General features: G+C 35.6%; 1 long non-coding RNA gene across 1 annotated transcript in view; it reads right to left on the reverse strand.

Annotated features, from left to right (window-relative positions):
- Positions 1-591: 591 nt before the first annotated feature.
- LOC118970904 (uncharacterized) overlaps positions 592-12970 on the reverse strand; it is a 58846-nt gene continuing 46467 nt past the window's right edge. Inside the window, exons 3-4 of the long non-coding RNA XR_005059096.2 lie at positions 2688-2773; positions 592-1367 (exon numbers count right to left, since the gene is read on the reverse strand). This is a non-coding gene — a long non-coding RNA (uncharacterized lncRNA). The remainder of the gene's footprint in view (positions 1368-2687; positions 2774-12970) is intronic.

Below are 12970 nucleotides of genomic sequence, written 5' to 3' on the forward strand. Positions count from 1 at the left end.
AGTATGCACCATTAAACAGAGAAAGAAAAGAACTGGACCTGGAAAGGAAATGTCAAGTCGTTCATACTGAATTGGTGATGAGATGAGTGAAGAAAAGTAGTGAGATGTGAGTAGAAAAATATGAAGGCTGCTGAATAAAGGAGGGTATTGAATGCCACTTTATAGTTTTGAGGTGTTGAGATGTTTTTTTTTAATCATGGGAATAAATTTTGACTAGAGATTTTTAAAGTAAGATTTTACTATAGAAAGGATCACTATTGTTGGAGTCATACAGAGCTGATTTCTATTTCCAAATCTTAGGCTTGTTAGTGATAAAGATAAGTATGTTTTTCTTCTTCTTGTGCTTCAGTTTTCTCATCTGAAAAATTAGGAATAATTACTTTTCTATCTAGGTCCCTCTGAGGATTTACTCAGGAAATACATGCGGGGCATCCTAATGGAGTATCTAAGCTGGTGAACAAAAAATTGGCTGTTCTCTATTTTTCTCTAATGGCTTAATGAATGGGGCATGAAAGACTCTAAGCAAGAAAATAAAATGTGAAACAAGGTAGTAACAAAATATTATTTTATTTTCAATAGAGGTTTGTCTAAACTAGAATAAGTCTTCAATGTAGGTTTATCTACATGTTCATAATATATAGATGCAGTAGAATAATATTTAGCTGATCTAATTTGCCCTACCTCATTTCAACATTATGGATGAAAAGTTGAAAGTTATAATAATTTCAAGTCACACACCTTAACCACATAGGTAATGTGCTCCAATATTTGGTTACACAAATCCAGTTAATCTGATCTTTAAATTCATGGCGTTAAGTCTCTTAGTTCACATTAGACACATTAGACAACAACCAGTTGTAGTTTGACAGAGTTCTGAATAGTGTTTTAATTCTTAAGAGAAAAACTGTCTCTCTTCATTTACAAATACTTAAATGTAAGACAGCATTTTACTTAGTCTTTGCATGCATATATCAAATAGCATAACCAGTGCAATCAATTTGCTAATTTAACAGAATGTTAAATCAATTTGCTAATGTGTTGTTGACTGTTACAACACAATTCCCAGCTGGAATATGAACAGTTGGAAACATGTACATAATTTCTTATTTTTCTACTCAATTGAAGGAATGCATTAAAAAAAATCAACAGATCACTGTGAGTAAATAAATGTCTCTTATCACAGTATCTTATTTAGTATCCCATTTATAGTATCCTCCACCAAAATCCCCTTCAGTGAATTGCCTTTGTGAAGATTAAGTCATTAAATAATGTGACTTCAGAGTCCACTGATTTGGCTTTGATTTAGGAGGCCACCAACTTTGTCAGAAGATGTCATCTGGAGGTTATTGCAGGGGGAAAGAGTAGTGCTGAGATAAAAACAAATGTAAATAAATAAGATTAATAAAATCCAAAACACTTACATCCTGGACATTGCCAAATCTGACTCTCAAACTTTGCCTTCTGAAACCTTTCCCCTCCGGATAACCCTCTCCACCATGTTACAATCATTTCCTGTGATTATCCAAGTTTATAAAATGAAGCTGGTGAGGGTCTGAGCCTAGAAGCCTGACAGAAGACAGCAGAGCAGAGGATGGTGAGGGCGCTGGAGGCAGCAGAGGGACTGCGAGGCTTCAGAGAGAAGCTCTGCACACAGGTGGTGCACTTCCTATCTGGAGAACCATGACCTTTCCTGGGCCCTCAAAGTAGTGGCTGTCACATTAGAATTTGCTGTGTAAACATTCCAGCATCCTGCAGTCTCAGAATACTTGGTAGGTCTCTGCTTATCCTAAGCAAGACTTATTTCCAGACTGAGATTTGAGTTTGGGATTATTCCTATTTTTTAAATCTAACCACTTTACTGAGATGTAACCAACTAAAAAAGCTGAACATTAAAAGTATACAACTTGATGAGTTTGGAGCATACACCTGTGAAACCATCACCACAGTCTATGCCATAAACATATCCCTCACCTCCAAAAGTTTCCTCCCGCCATCCTTATTTATTATCAGTTATTTTGGTGATAAGAACACTTAATGTAAGATTTACCCTCTTAGTGAGTTTTAGGCTCAACATACAATAGGCACTGTGAGGCAGAGTAGATTCCCCCTGCCTCACTTATCCTATGTAACTGAAACGTTGTACCCTTCAACTAACACCCCCACGTTTGCCCCTCCCTCTAGCCCCTGGCAACCTTCCTCCCGGTCTCCACCTCCATAAATGTGTCCGTTCTCTTACTCACATCTGTTGAAGCACAGGATGGATTTGTTGCCTAAGAAAATAGCACATTCTTTTCATTTCTGAGTGGCCTATCTGCCTGTACAAATTTGCAACAACAGTTGTTTTACTCTAAGACAATAGGACATGCATCAACTTTCACCAGGGAAAATTTATACAGTACAAATTCTGCATCTAAAAATATTCAAGAAATATAGCAATCTAAATAAGTTTATATATATATTGCTATATTTCACTGAAAATACATGGACAGAGGGAGACAGTGGGGGTAGGGTTATTATCCAGTCTTGAACTTCCTTCCTTTCGCTTGGTCACCTCCCTCCTCTCCCTTCACTGCTTTTCTTTCTTTCTTCTCCTCCTTTTCTAATGATTGAAGGATGGGAATTGCTACAAATGTCACTAAATTAAAATCAGAGGAAACTAGACTAATTTGGGACAAAACTTAGTTTACCTTCATGACGCAGTCTTCATCTTTTAACTTAGACCCAGGCTGTAAGTCTCAGTGACATTATGCAGAGGTCGGTGTCCTAGCTGACACTGCAAAAGGGAGTTTTGTGTTCATTATCCAGAAATCATAATCTTACTTCTTCTTTAAGGAGTAAAATTTACCAAATCTGAGAATCAATGGTTTAATAATTAGGAAAAGAACCAAGAGTTAAAGCTGGTCCAGTCCTCTGCTTAGTCACTTCCTGGCCGTGTAATCTTAGGCTAAACCACTTGAACTTCAGTTTCTTCAATTTTCAAATGGATTAAGGTTGTTGTGGAAATTTTATGAGTCATGTGAAATGTTTAGCATTTCATTCTTAATAAATGGTAACTATTCTTATTAATTCTTCAATACCATTCAACCACAACCACTTCATTACTTTGCTACGGGTTTTGCTAGATAAATAAAAGTTGAGAAAAATGAAAGATACTATTTTAGGTAGACTCTAAGGGTTAGCTTTGAAAAATGAGAGAAACAAATAACAATGGCTTCCAACAGACACATAAAGATTTTTAGCTTGCCAAAATAAACATGCCACTGAATTTTATTGATATTGTCTTAAAGTCCACAAGAATGCTTAGTCCAAAGTTAATTTTTGAACAATAAAATATATCTATAAGGCAATTACTCTAACTAAATCAAATACCAGAATTAGTTCCCTTTCTTAATAGAGGGAAAATAGGTAACCATTTATAAAATAAAAAGTATTCTCCATTTATACTTAAAAAAAAATACGTTTGAACCCACAGTCTTTTTTTCTTCAGCCTTATTGAGATATAATTGATAAAACTGTTAGATATTTAAAGAGTATTATGTGATGATTTGACATATGTATACATTGTGAAAGGATTCCCACAATGAATTTAATAAACACATCCATTACCTCATGTAATTATCTTTGGCAGGGGTTGGGGTGGGCAAGGAGGACAAATTTAAGTTCTACTCTCTTAGCAAATTTTAGTTATATAATACATTGTTCTCAACTGTAGCTACCATGTTAAATATTATATCCTCAGACCTTATTCATCTTATAACAACAAGTTTATACTCTTTTACTAACCACTCCCTATTTCCCCACCCTCCAGCTTTCTACCACTTTTCTACTATGTTTCTGTAAGTTTAACTTTTCCTGTTCCTTGTTTATCTCTACATTCTTATTGTCATGTAAGACTTCATGTGAAGCCAAGAAATCTATATAATAGGAAGGAAAGATGAACTTAACCACTCTTGGGCATATGCTTTTACCTCCTGTGTTTAATATTAGCCAATGGAATATTGGGATTCTAGAAAGATAACAAGCATGTTTTTCTATTTAAGGGCCATGTCAGAAAAATTGACATTGGGAGGGCCCATCCAAGCAAGTTGACATGGCTGTGACTTATCTCTGCAAATTAATTTACTGGGATTCTGACTTACTCATCATTCTTGAGTCCTTAATTCACTGTATGGTGTGGGGAAAATATGTATTTTGTCTGTGTCAGAGCCATCAGAGCTCACAGCCATTCTCTGGACCTTTATAACTTCTTTAAGCTGACAAATACCATGTAATCAGACCTCCTGGGAAATAATTCTGGGATACATTGTTCACAGGGGATATGTAGACATCAGTAATAAGTGTGCTTTGTTTTTTTATAATTATACCCAGCCTTGGATGTTTTGAATACACGTAAGGTAACTGATGCCATGGTGGAGACAGAAAATTGTGAAGTATACAGGGCAAGAGACGAGATCAGTAGCAGAGAGCTGGGGTTGTCTGTCCAGCAGGTTACTGTGGTGGAGCATGTCTGTCCAGTGTAATTCAGCTCCTACTCTTTACCTTCAGTTGACTGACCCCCTGGAGTAGAAGCTAGAGGGGCCTTATCTAAGCTGCTAGCCATAATATTCCCCTCAGCTTGACCAAACTCTAGACAAGCAAACATATCCACCTACCTGGAGGGTGGCACACACGAATTCCAGGAACAGAATCTCCTGTACTCAAGACCTCCTGGACCTCACCCTATGTACCTCTTCACCTGGCCATTCATTTGCATCCCTCACAATAAACCAGTGAGAGCTGAGATTAAAGACCCCACACTTTTGGGAAGCTAAGAGGACATGTTGAATTAAGTGGGTGAGCAAACTGCAGACACCAACCATGATGGGTATTGTCTGCATCAAAAAGCTGACTAGATTTCTGTGAGTTTGCCATATTGCCTCTTTATTACATATCCAGTGGTCAGTTCTCATTTTTTCTCTTTTGCAATGTCTTAGCAATATTTGGCATCATTGTTCACTGCTTGAAACAGTCTTGGCCTCTGGAACATCACTCTCTCAGGATTCTGTTCTACCTCACTGGCTGCTCCTGTGGGATCACCTTTTCTGACATTTTCTATCCCCCAACATTACTTCTGTGGGATTTTAATGCACAAATTTGCTTTTTTGATATATTATTGAGCAGATGACAAGTGATACTAACAATGAAAGAATAGGCAAGAACTAATACAATGACATGTTTTTGCTAAGTAATATTTAAGTGACATCAGCACACTATAGTGCAGTTCACAAGTTCAAAAGAAATTTGAAGAGGGAAAGATATGAGAATTTACTCATTATACACATGCTATTTTAGGTATGTGGAACTCACAATATCCATATAGGAGCAGTCAGCATTTCATTCCCTTGTAAAATGCAGTTTATATGAAGCACACTGTCATCATTAGTTATACCAAATTAATGTTAACAGTTTCACATTTCTGTTTTTATAGTTTCATTTTACTTAATTTTTAATTTTTAGTTATGTAAGTGTTAAAAGAATAAGAAATTTACATATGACATATAAAAAATGATTATTAAAAATTATATAACACAATGCTTATGTTATAACCGTCTCATGTTTTCATATTTGAAATATATTGTATAGAAAAACTTTTATTTGAATTAGCTACTCAATTTAAAGCAATGAAAACTCCTATAGGTGATGACATATAAACTGCTCTTTTGTAGGATGTGAACTCTGATGAATAAGTCAATAATTTTCATTTTAGTAATTTTATTATCATAATTTGAATTAAAGTTTTCAATAGTCTTTAGCATATGAAAAGTTTTTTCTCACTGTTATTTTCTGAGTCACAGAAGTAAAACATGTCAAAAGTCTGTGAAGAGAAAAAAATCCCTTTCAGATTTTATAATCTGATGTCATTGTAAAATGTCAGAATTTCTAAGATTACTCTTAGTAGCATCTTAATTAAACCTATAAGCCTTCATTAATTATAAAGGTGGTGAGACCACTTGGTAAGAAATGATTTATTACCTGCCACCTTCAGGCACTTTAATAAATGGTTAGAAACATTGAATCTGCTACTAAGCAAACATTATTGACTTTGTAGATACAATCTCAGGGTGACAACTGGTGACAAACTCAGAAGCTTTGTCCGTAGAGCTGGTGTGGGCCATCCCATCGCAGTCACGCTGAGGTCTTCCCTCCATGGAATTCTAGTGTTCACTTGGAACTCTGAGGCTAGCATCTCGGATGTTTCATTGATGGGCTTTTCTCTACCTCTGCACGCCTTAGGTTATTGGTATAAATGTCTGTTTCATCCTCCAGCATCAAGGTCATTGCACATAATGGATTTGCTTGAATCTTATTATATAATTCCCAACACAATGACTTCTACATATTTGGCACTCAAATATTTTGAAAAATTATTTAGTGAATTTTAGTAATTCTGTTTTAACATATGTATTAAATACATTTTTTTTCATAGATTTTAGAGTGCAAAGGAGAAGGGAAGCCATTTAGTTATGGTACATAGCTGACTGGGAAGGACTGTCCTGCCAATTCATTTGTATCCAGCAGGCCAAGGAACAGAAAGGACTCAACTGCCATCACATTCTCAGACATGTTCGAACTGCCTACACATCTTAGTGATCACAGCTATGATCTGTCTGAACCATGCTCGTCCTGAGATTCCTACTACTGATCCTACTTGTCTGTCCTGAGGCACTTGCTGGGAAACTGGATCTGGATTAAGATATTTAGTTGTCATGTACACATCTATCCATCTAAAAATTCTTACCCTGATCCAGCAGTTGAATGAGGAACCAGCTTTATTAATTTTGCATGTTGTGCTATTCTTGCTTTCCTGATTTAAAATTTTTATATTCAGATTCTGTACCTGCCTTGTTCTTAATCTAAAAATTCCTCATAATCTTTCCCAGCCTCCAGGTTTAAGGTTTTTTCTTCTTTTGAAACAGATCCTTATGTTTTCATCCCTTACACCTAGGCCTGTTTCAGGAGTCCTTCTGTAACCTGTTATATCCTCACTCCCAACATTGTTTTGATTGGAGATCAAAGAGGAAGTGAAGCCAACAGTTTTAAACTCTGTTCATCTGGCCATTTTTAAATTAGCATATTAACCAATCCTGGTAACTATTAAGACATGAGCATTTCATGACTACTGTGACTATTGCAGCAAACCAAAAACATTAAGTACAACAAGTGAAAACTTCTAAGATACAGAAATAATTCTCTTATGTCTGTAATTTGCTTTTAATGTTGCAATGATATAAATGTTATCTTAACTCGAAGACTATATTAATTTAAAATATATCACAGACAAAAGTTACAATAATCAAATTATAGAGAATAGATCTCTTGAGTTGACTGAGTCATTGGGATGTTTACATTATCGCATTATTTTACATCTTACAGTTAAGAAGATACTGCCACAAAATATGTAAATAAATGCCAGATTCTGTCTTTGTGCCATAATGATGCTTCTTATCACCAAACAATTACTTTAGTCACTTTCATAGTTGATAGAAATCTTGCTCAACACAAATTTTCTAGACAATTCTTTTACTGTATTGTTAATAGTACGAGTTTCCGGTTTCCTTTCTTTGGTTCACATGAAACACTGGAAGAAAGGCCCCAAGTTCTGACATCTCTTTACAACAGGCAGCATGACTTGGGTTCTACAGCTTTTTCCATGAGACAGGAAGCAATTGAATGTCTCAGTGGCTTTATTGAAAGTTTTTATAAGTCTAGACAAAAACGTGCACAGAAACTGCTTGCAACCTTTTAACTACAGAACAAATGCTAGACTCCTGATCTCTAGGAGGAGACGTTTGTGTGTTTGTAATTTAGTTACAATTCCAAATATTGTTAGGCCTTGATTTAAACCTCACTAAAATGAAGATATTATAAACTAGTAAAAAAAGTCTTGGTCTTATTACTTCACTTTAGACTTTAAACCACTTATAACTTTCATTGTAAATTAACATTTTGATGTTTACATGTTTGGGTTCTTTTTACCTACAATGCAGACAGATTTTATTAACATTCAAATAGGATAACTATTCATAGAAAGGCATAATATTTGAAATCTTTTCATAAGATCAGAATTTTTATTTAAAAACTAATCTGTACAAAGACAAGGATAAAATGTTGGACAATAACCGAGATGTCTTTGTAAATCATCAGTACTATTGTTAGAATAATTGCCCATTCATATATTTGAAATAGTCTCTTAAATAAAAAGAATAATAAATCAAATCTTTTGGAGTTCATTGAAGTGTGGTTTAATCTTGCGTGTTACATCTGTCATTAAACCAGTCTTGCTAGGCCTAATAATGTTTAAATGCATTATCAGAAAAATGAGAAGTTATGTTAACTAAGACAAGTAACTGAAACTAACTAGAGCTAGCTGACCTACAAAGTGATCATTCAACATAAGGACACAAAAATTCTCTTGGAATAAGTCAATGCCTCTGAAGTTTCTAGAAATATAAAATGATAGTGTCCAAACTCCTTACAACCCCTGCACATCTGCTATAGGATGTGCTAATAAAATCTAATAATAATAGTAATAATAATGATTGAATTTTATATTGGGGCTCTCATGTTTTCTCTCTAAGCAAATTAACTTCCTTTGCTTCTCTCATCCAGAAGGTAGGTGGATCATAATCTTCCATGTTGCAGATCAAGCCTTGGTCTTAATTCTGAATATTAGGGAAAAACTATTGGTAGCCCTTCAATATTCCCTCCTGGACCACTTATTTATAAAGAGAAGACAAGGTTATGCTCTGCCCAAACATAATGGGGCAGTGGGATGTGGGATAGAGTGTCTGCATGGACTGGACGTAGTTTATAAAAAAAGGAGAATCACAGTGACCTGGGAAGGCCCCAATATAAAATTGAATCATTTTTATTACTACTATTATTATTAGATTTCATTAGCACACTAATGAAAGGATTTTCATAACTTTTGAAAGGAGCTCTTGTACAAAGATCTTTCCTGTAGACAGAGGGATATAAAGATTGGGTAGATGTGTTTTCTACTCTCCAAGGACTTGCAATTGGATGTTGGAATACTTGAGAATTTCTAATTGCCTCGCTGTTTGCTATGAGATTATCATATATTCCTGGTATAAAAAATACATATATTTACTTTTTAAGTGTGTATATAATGCACACAAAGGTATATGTGTGTGTTTACTAATAATGGTCTCAGTAGACCAAGCAAACAGCAAAAAGGGATAAAGTATTTAAAAAGTCAGGAAATAGTTAATTTAGCAAGTAGTGTGAGTCCTGTTTTACAGATCTAGGAGCTCTCTAAGGCACAGAACGGTTGATCCCATAACTCTTCTAAAAGGTCGAGAAGGTCCAACAACTATTTTGTTAAAATTTCTAAAATTCAATTTTCTAAAATTGTTGGAAAAGAAGATCTATACAAACGCCTTGACATATGGGGAAGTCACCTCTGGGGAGGCAGCAGCCTCCCCTTTTTTACCCTTGCTCTCATCTTTTAAAGCTCCTCAGCCCAAAGCCATCCAAGACTTCACAACTCAGAGAGAAAAACAAAATCCTCCCAATGCTCCCAAGACCCCACAAAATCTGCTCCTCCCATGTGACCCTTTGAACCGATCTCGAAGTCTCCCTCGTGCATTCTGCTCCTGACACACTGCTCTTCCCACTCTTGCAGATTCTCAGAGCCTGTGCATTTGCCATTCCATCAGCCAGAAAAATCTCAGATTTTTGCCTGGCCCTTTCACTCACTTTCTTCAGGTCTAAAATAACACCACTCTTTCTACATCCCGGCCTTTTCTATCCCACCTGTTTTATTGTCTATATCTGGCATACTACATATTCACGCAAATGAAAACATGAAGGACCAGTTTAATCTAATTACAATTTTTGTCATAGAGATTTGAAGCATTTTATGAAACCATAGAACCTCTGGAAGCTGGGAAATCATGTTGTGAGATGTATTGAAATTATTAGGACCTCACTGTGTGAGGGAGTTTATGAACAATCCATGCTAAATTTGATGAATGAATTGACACTGCTTCAAATGGTGATGATATAGATGGTTGGGAAGTTTGGGATGGCCGAAGTGTTACTTAACAGGCAACGGAGTGTATGGGGTTTGGAAACAGAAGTACAAGGTTCAGATATTGGTGTTGCCACTTCCTTCCTTGCAATGTCAGCAAAGGTCATAAAGTAGTACAAAAGGTATTAGTAATAAAAGCCTTAAAAGTTATGAATGAATAAATGCACTTTTTAAAAACCCCAGTAGTTATTTATTAATGGGAACTAGAACTTATAATTTCTGGCTCATTTAGTTGTAGTAAAGATCAAGTAAAATACAGGAATGCCCTTTAAGCTGAAAAACAATCCATATTAGTTATTATTAGTGTTGGTAATCAGGTAAGTAATAAGGTAAACACAGAACTGATAAAAGATTATACAATCTCGTGTGGGTCGAGATACTGGAAAGCACATTGATATGTAGAAGTTTAATCACAATATGATTATGAATGCATAATAAAGAAGAAATAATACCAATAATATTTGTATAGCATCACTAGGAGCCAGCTAGTGAACTAAGAATTTTACAGCATTATCTCTTTGCATAATTACAGCAATCCTATGAGGCAAGTGACTGTTATTACTCCAATATTACAAACAAGGAAACTGAAAGAGTAACAAGCCAGATTTCACATGTCTAGCAAATCCTTCAACTGTGGCTGGAACTGGTAAGTATATTAGTTATTTGTTATTTTATACCCTCATATTAATACTGTTAATCTAAGCCCATAAAAATATGTACCCTTTAGATAGCCAATTTCCATTTCCTTTTTTAAAGTAGAAATATAAAAGGTAATTAACATTTATATAATGTAAAATTAATTAACATATTCTGGGATTCAAAAACAAACATACAAGTTCCCTCATGCATGAAAAAAAAAGCTGTTGCAGTGAATCAGGAAAACATGAGGTCGTGAGCATCTGTAAAAATTTGAAATAACTATATACAAGGGGATACATCTTCTGCAGCATTTGTAAATTTCATTGCAGGATGTGCATGTTAAGGAATTTGCAAATAAAAGTCCTCAGCAGTTCCGACCCAGCTGCCCCTTACAGTGCACAATGACTTTTTGGTCCTCTGCTCCAGCAAAGGTCACTGCGCCACCTGTCAGGGGAGGCCCCCAGGGGCTGAGGGGTGACCTCCATGCATACAGTGTCTTCATGGGTCCTACGGAAGGATGATCCATCAATATAAGTAAGCTTTCTCTTACCGTAAATTCCATGCAACAGGCAAGTTGGTGATTAATTGACCAGGCCCTAGAAATAACCATACATGTTTTCTCATGCTTGAATGTATGAAAAAGATCAATTAAAATTGCTGAGAAAACTGCCTTGAGTGAGGTTGAGACCCGAAGTCTAGAATATAACAGAATTGTACTATCTTCAATTTCTTTAATCATTTGAAAGACCAACTCTGATAGGAATAACTTTACAGTATATGATACATAGGGTTTTTTTTCCCCCATGTGATTTTTCAGCATCAATGGCAAGAAGGAGTTAAATCATTTAAATAGCTGTCTGATTGTGAACTAGCTCTTGCATATTAAACAGGACAGTTTTGCCACTTGTCTCATAACTGTGGAAAAGCAGGAAGTTTTTGTCAGAAAATTAAGGATGGGAGGAGGTGGCAGTAGGGAGATCTCGTCTGTCTGTGTGACACACTTCTCACTGGCACTGTGCCCAGAAATTCTTTCATGTCCCTTTGAAAGATAGATTCTGAACAGAAAGGTCTAAAGAGATCAGTTTTCCTGAGAAAACATGTGAGACAGGACAGTCAAGACAAGCCAGGCCAGTACTGGCCATCAGACCAGACCAGACCAGATGGCTGCTCCAGGTCAGGCTATGAGAAAGGCCAGGAAGAACAGTGAGAAGAGATGTGCGGAGGAGGCACTGACCCTGACGTCCTTGAGGACATGGGGAGAGGGGGCAGATAGAAAAGGCCGCTTTGTGAAGTGGTGGAAGCAGAACCGAGGAAAACACCCACTACTTTAACCTGGTAATTAATGATCACAAGGAATTGAAGATTCAGAGATTAAAAATAAATGTGAGGATTTACTCTAAGGAAACAATGGAATATACACAAGTATTTATGTACAAGGGAATTTGCTGCAGCATTATTTATAATACTGGAAATTTTAAAGTAATCTCTATGTCTATATACATGTATATAATATAGGACATATACATTATGTACATATATATGATATGTGTGTATGTGTGTATCAGAATACAATATGGCCATTAAAATTTATTTTCAAACAATATTTTAAATCTGAAAAAGCATATTAAGTTTAAAATTCATAAAGAAATATGTATATGCATGAATATATCATACATAGGAACACATACATACACATATCTGAATGGAGAAAAAAATGAATGAATGAATATATTAAAATGTCAATGATAATTTTCTCTGGCTAATGGAATTTCATACAATTTTAATTTACCTTCTCTAAGCTTTTTGTTGTTTTTCAGAATATTTTACACCAGAGTTCTCCTTTGTATTATCTATTTTATTCATTTTGAATGTCATTCATGAAAAATTTTTAAGGTTTTCAGTAATACTGGATACTATTAAACAAAGCATAAAGTTCCCATGGTCTGTCTCCTCTCAAACCCCCATAACCCTTTGAGTCACAGTCTTTCAGTAGCACTATATTTACGATATCCATGGTTATTTTTATTTAATAAGTTACTGTGAGGATCCTAAATGATAATGTTTATATTTTATGCTAGTTATTCTACATATGCCTCTGATCCTTTGACGCCTCTTCACTGCCCTTTCTCTGTGTCCTATAAGGCTCATGTCTGTGGGATGCATCTTTTAGACTCAATTGCCGGCTTCATTCTGGTTGAATTTGGCCAATAGGGAGCAAGCCCTGGAGATCTGAGGGTG

The sequence above is a fragment of the Manis javanica genome, chromosome 9 (genome assembly GCF_040802235.1).
Source record: "Manis javanica isolate MJ-LG chromosome 9, MJ_LKY, whole genome shotgun sequence".
NCBI classification, from domain to species: domain Eukaryota; kingdom Metazoa; phylum Chordata; class Mammalia; order Pholidota; family Manidae; genus Manis; species Manis javanica.